Below are 6,238 nucleotides of genomic sequence, written 5' to 3' on the forward strand. Positions count from 1 at the left end.
ATGGTGCACGGTTTGGCAGTGAAGCACCGGGAATTAAGTCAATCTAATGCTCAATCCCTCGAATAGGCGGTCCTCATCAAGGATGACGATAACGAATAGTAATATTATTAATGCCTCTACAATCAACACACATACGCGACGTATCATCCTTTTTCGGCACTAAAATAATAGGAACATCACAAGGACTAAGGGATTCGCGTATATAACCTTTGTTGAGAAGCTCCTGGACTTGACGCATAATCTTCTTCGTCTCCTTTGGATTGGTACGGTATGGCGCACGGTTGGGTAATGATGCACCGGGAATTAAGTCAATTTGATGCTCAATCCCTCGAATAGGTGGTAATCTCGGTGGCACGTCTTGTGGAAAGACGTAAGGGAACTCTTGCAAAATGTTAGTGACAGCAGGAGGCAAAGAGGAAGGCACGTCCTCAAATGAAAATAATGCCTCTTTGCACACAAAAGCATAGCAAACAGATTTGCTGAAATCTAGCTCATCAATATCAGATTTTGTGGCAAGTAAACATGCACTTTTCAATTTAATTTTAGAGGCAACACTAGATGGTTTCTTATTAGGTTTCATTTGTTGCTCAAATTCTTTTGCCACAATCTGATTTTCACTCTTTATTTTTCTCATGTTTTTCTTTATTAGCTCTATTAATATCATCTTTCAAAATGGATTCAGGAGTCATAGGAAGCAAAGTAATATTTTTATCCTTATGAACAAGAGTATACTGATTATTTCTACCATGGTGTACAGAATTTTTATCAAATTGCCATGGTCTACCAAGAAATAAGGAACATGCTTGCATGGGTACCACATCACAATCAACATAATCAGCATATGTAGAGATACTAAAATGCACACGAACAGTATGTGTTACCTTATCCTTGCCGCTGTTGTTGAACCATTAGATGTAGTAAAGATGTGGATGCGGTCTTATGGTGAGAGAGAGCTTCTCCACCATCTCCATGCTAGCCAAGTTGTTGCAGCTCCCTCCATCTATGATGACGCGAATAGAATGTTCCTTCACAACTCCCTTTGTATGGAACAAATTATGCCTCTGATTTTGCTCAGCTTGTGTAACCTGCACACTCAAAACACGTTGAGCAACTAAACATTCATACCTGTCAGCATCTTCAGCAGCCATGTATTGCGTCTCATGATCAGAATCATCTCCACCATGTTCTTCATGTGTAATAAGAGCCAAAGTTTCCTTTTCATAGTCACTAGCGGACTCATACCCACCATCCTCAGTAGCAATCATCACATGCTGAGATTTGCATTCTCTCGCAAAATGTCCTCTTCCCTTACAACGTCGAAAAATAATATCACTTGTGTGCCCTGTTGATGCCATGGAAGAAGAAGAGCTCTGCACAGGCCCAACAGGTGTGCTCTTGGTAGATGGTGGTGGTTGTGCCTGCTTTCTTGTATCACGGCTGGAGGTGGCACCTGATGGAGGTGCTGGTCCAGTTGAAGTAGAGGATGCACGTGGTGTCCATGATGAAGATCGACATGCAGAAAAGTTAGTTCGCGCTAATGCCTGTCGATCCTGCACTTCACGTTCAGCTTTACAAGCAAGATGAAATAAACGAGTGATATTAGTATACTCCTTATACTCTAGAATGGTCAGAATCTCTCTATTTAATCCACCCATAAAACGTGCAAGCATAGCTTCATTCTCCTCAACAATACCACATCTAGTCATGCCAATTTGTAATTCCTGATAATATTCTTCTACATAATTTTTTCCTTCTCTTAAACGCTGTAATTTTTGAAGTAATTCATGTTGATAATATGGTGGAACCCAATGAGTACGCATAGCAGTTTTCAAAGCAGCCCAAGTAGTTGGAATAGGATATAATCTACAATGTTCAGACCACCAAACACATGCGAAGCTAGTGAAAGCACAAACAACAGCAAGAACACGTCTCTCCTCAGGATATTGTAAACATGTAAAACGTTGTTCAGTTTCTAACTCCCAAGTAAGATATATATCAGGAACATATCTACCCACAAATGGTGGAATATTCAATTTCAGTTTAGGAAGATGGTCATGATCTCGTACCTCATATGGTAGTGCAACCCTACTATTGCGATGATATACCTGAGGACGACCTGATGGTGGTGGTGCTGGTGGTTGCACGTAGTTCTGATTTTGATCAACCTCATCCTCGTAATGGTCCTCCACCTCTGCAGTAGCAGCAGGAGCTACAGAAGCATCAACAGCGGCACCAGAATTTTGCCCAGGGTCAATGGGAACATGCTGTGCTCGTCCCACTTGATTTGGAAGGCGACGTTGTTGTTGTTGTTGTAGAGGTGCGTTAGGTGCAGCCGGTGGTGGTGCTGGAAGACGTGTGATCATTAAACTTGTTATCGGGCTTTGTTTTGAATGTCTTCTCCATGCCATCTATCTTCTCCATGGCCTCTTCAAATATGTTTAGCACATCTTGCACCTGTCCACTCATCATTTGCTGAAATTTATCATGCAACTCCTTATTCGTCATGTTCTCCCAGTCAGTCTCATCGGCTTGTGATCCTGCCATGGTTAGCAGCAATAGAAACACACAAGAATATGATCCTACAGACTACTAACAAGAGGTGGTGGTGGGTGTCACAAATCCGTCAAGCAAATCTCAAATTCTTACCAGCTCTTACCCAGCAGCAAGCGGTGATCGGCAACCGTCGTAGTCAAAACTCTCAAAGCTTGGATAGAGCGGTTACCAGGGAGAGTCAAACGCACGACATAATGTATGTGGAGCTAGGAAGGCTTATAATATGGTAGCAAAAAGGGTCAGCAATAATCAATTCAGAGATGCAAAGTTGAATAAACACTCAATGATGGTACTGTGCTGGTCCTAGGCTAGACCATGCTAGAGACGCGAGCCTAGAACACTAACAAAATCATGGCGCTGCACGTAAACAAGGGAGGAGCACACTCTGATTTTTTTCTTTCCTTTTTTCACTTTTTTGCACTTTTTTTGCTCCGCAACAATTTTTTTTCCGAAAAAGTCTACAAATGTCCTAAAAACTGCCTAGCCAAAATTTTCCAGACTTAGTTTTTTTTAGTTTGGAACTATTTTTCTTCTGTGGATGGCTCGAAAGTTGGGGAGTCCTACTCTGTCACGACTCGAAGTATTGCGTGATCTAGAATCCAAAAACAAAGCAACAATTACTGGACTCGGACTGGTGCCGAAGATGAATCTGGTGGAATCTCAGACTGCTGGCGGAGATGAGTCTGGTGGTACTCAGACTGGTGGCGGATATATGTTGCAGGTGGACTCGGATTGGCGTGATGGCGACTGATATTTGGTGGCGTATATGGACTCGGATTGGCGGTGAATATGTGGTGGTGGTATATGGCAGCGGCGATGAAGTTGGTGCGGTGGTGGTGTATGGCAGCAGCGATGATGATGATGCGGTGGTGATATATGGCAACTGTGACGTGACAACCTGTGAACAGAACTCGAAACTCTAAAGGATTAGACGCTAAGACCGGCAACTTGACACAACAATGCAACTGCAAATTCAACAAAGCAAATACAGAAAAGATTATGCAAAGGCTCAGATTGGTTCGGATAGGATGAACTAACCCTAATTTTTTTGGCTTTTTCATGGACTATAGGTATGAAGAACAGACTTGATCTAAACTACGAAAAACTATAAAATCTCACCGAGCAACCTAGAAATCTGATACCACTTGATAGAGGCAAAGGTGTCTCGTATTTTGATGAGATGGTGGCTATCGTTTTGGAGGAAGTCGACTTTAATGATCCGACTACGAACGTGGGAGGACGTCGCGCCTTAGCAATCGCTAAACCAACTCCGAGAGGTTATTGACCACGCCGGAGCATGATCAACCTGACCACGAAGGTCTGTTTCCTGCAGGCAAACGAAGAACAAGCAAGAAACTGAGATTGCAATCTAGATATTGCGAATATAAGAGGAAAGCTTTATTGATCAAGGTGGGGTTCTATGACGCCTTTGTCTGGTCGTTGAACACAAATGAAGTACGCGAAGTTGCAGCTATGGCGAACTTTTATCTAAACAAAACCCAAATTCTAAACGACACCATAAGGGTTGTATATATGGAGGAAAAGGGGGAATTTCGTGGCCGTTGGAGGAGGGGTCCGAAACCAAGCCTAACTCTTGTTTCCCTACACATACAGACTCTAAAAACAGCCTATACTTAAGTATTTTGAAAATACATGGGCCTGGCCCAATAATAAGGTGACGCAGCACCTAGAATAGCCTCTGGACAAAATTTATGAAGTGGCATCTTGTATATTTCGTCCAAGGCTTCATGCACTCCTTATGGTGGCTTCAAAGTCTTGAAATCATCACTTGTAACTCCGTTCTGGATCCCCTTGCACATGCCATCATCTCCATGCTTGGTCTTGCTCCAGTGTTCATCCCTCTTATCCATGCCAAGCCCTTCATTTGTAAGAAAAACAAATGTATCCAATTTAGGCAACATCATATTCTCATGAACATTAGAATCATTACCAAGAAACGAAAGTACCTGATAATTTAATTGGCGTGCACGAGCTCTAGTAATTGGTCCAATATGTATAGCAGCAGGGGCTGTGGGTGTAACAATGGTATTGATGTCCTCATCAAGGTGGCTCCCTCTGGTGCTTTCTTCGCCCAATATTTTTTATATATTCCAAAACAATTCTCCATGAAGTTTCAAGACTTTTGGAGTTGTGCAGAATAGGTCTCTAATATTTGCTCCTTTTCCAGTCCAGAATTCCAACTGTCGGCATTCTCCCTCTTCATGCAAACCTTATAAAATAACAAAGAAAAGGCATAAGTATTGTGATATAATGTGTAATAACAACCCATAATGCAATAAATATCAATATAAAAGCATAATGCAAAATGGATGTATCAACTCCCCCAAGCTTAGACCTCGCTTGTCCTCAAGCGAAAGCCGATATCGAAAAATATGTCCACATGTTTAGAGATAGAGGTGTCGATAAATAAAATACGGACATGAGGGCATCATGATCATCTTTTAGAACAACAACATATATTGTCATATAATTTCTTATGCTAAAGTAACAATTCATTCACAAGGTAAAGTATGAATCAGAAACTTCATTGAAAACTAACAAACTATGATCTCTGTCATTGAAACAATTGCAATTTATCATAACATCAGAAAGAGTCGATATAAGAACTTCTCAGCAAGTCCACGTACTCAACTATCATTTAGTCTTTCACAATTGCTAACACTCACGCGATACTTATGGGTTCAAAGTTTCAATCAGACACAGAGAAAGATAGGGGCTTATAGTTTCGCCTCCCAACCTTTTACCTCAAGGGTAATGTCAACAATAATACTTTATGATAACCTACATCCGAGTGTGTGTGTGTGTGTGTGTGTGTGTGTGTGTGTATCTCCAACACATAGTGCTTGCCAAAAGGAAAAAATGTAAAAATGAAAGGTGATGATCACCATGACTCTTGTATAAGGGTAGAAGATAAAAGTAAAAGATAGGCCCTTCACAGAGGGAAGCAGATGTTGTCATGCGCTTTTGTGGTTGGATGCACAAAATCTTAATGCAAAAGAACGTCACTTTATATTGCTGCTTGTGATAAAGAACTTTATTATGCAGCCCGTGGCTTTTATTTCTTCCATATCACAAGTTCGTATAGAGCTTATTTTCTTCACACTAATATATCATACATATTTAGAGAGCAATTTTTATTGCTTGCACCGATGACAACTTACTTGAAGGATCTTACTCAATCCATAGGTAGGTATGGTGGAATCTCATGGCAAAACTGGTTTAAGGGATGTTTGGAAGCACAAGTACTGTCTCTACTTGGTGCAAAGAATTTGGCTAGCATGAGAGGGAAAGGCAAGCTCAACATGTTGGAGGATCCATGACAATATAACTTCTATTCAGATATAAGCAAACATATCTGATTATGTTGTCTTCCTTGTCCAACATCAACCTTTTAGCATGTCATATTTTAATGAGTGCTCACAATTACAAAAGATGTCCAAGATAGTATATTTATATGTGAAGCTTCTCTTTCTTTATTACTTCCTATTAATTGCAACAATGACCAAAACTATGTTTGTCAACTCTCAATAACTTTTATTCAGCATACTCTTTATATGTGAAGTCATTACTCTCCATAAGATCAATATATGATCTTTTTATTCCTTTCTTTTCTTCTTATACCCTCAAGATCATAGCAAGACAACAAAACCCTCAACTCAAAACT

The sequence above is a fragment of the Triticum dicoccoides genome, chromosome 4A (genome assembly GCF_002162155.2).
Source record: "Triticum dicoccoides isolate Atlit2015 ecotype Zavitan chromosome 4A, WEW_v2.0, whole genome shotgun sequence".
In the NCBI taxonomy this organism is placed as follows: Eukaryota; Viridiplantae; Streptophyta; class Magnoliopsida; order Poales; family Poaceae; genus Triticum; species Triticum dicoccoides.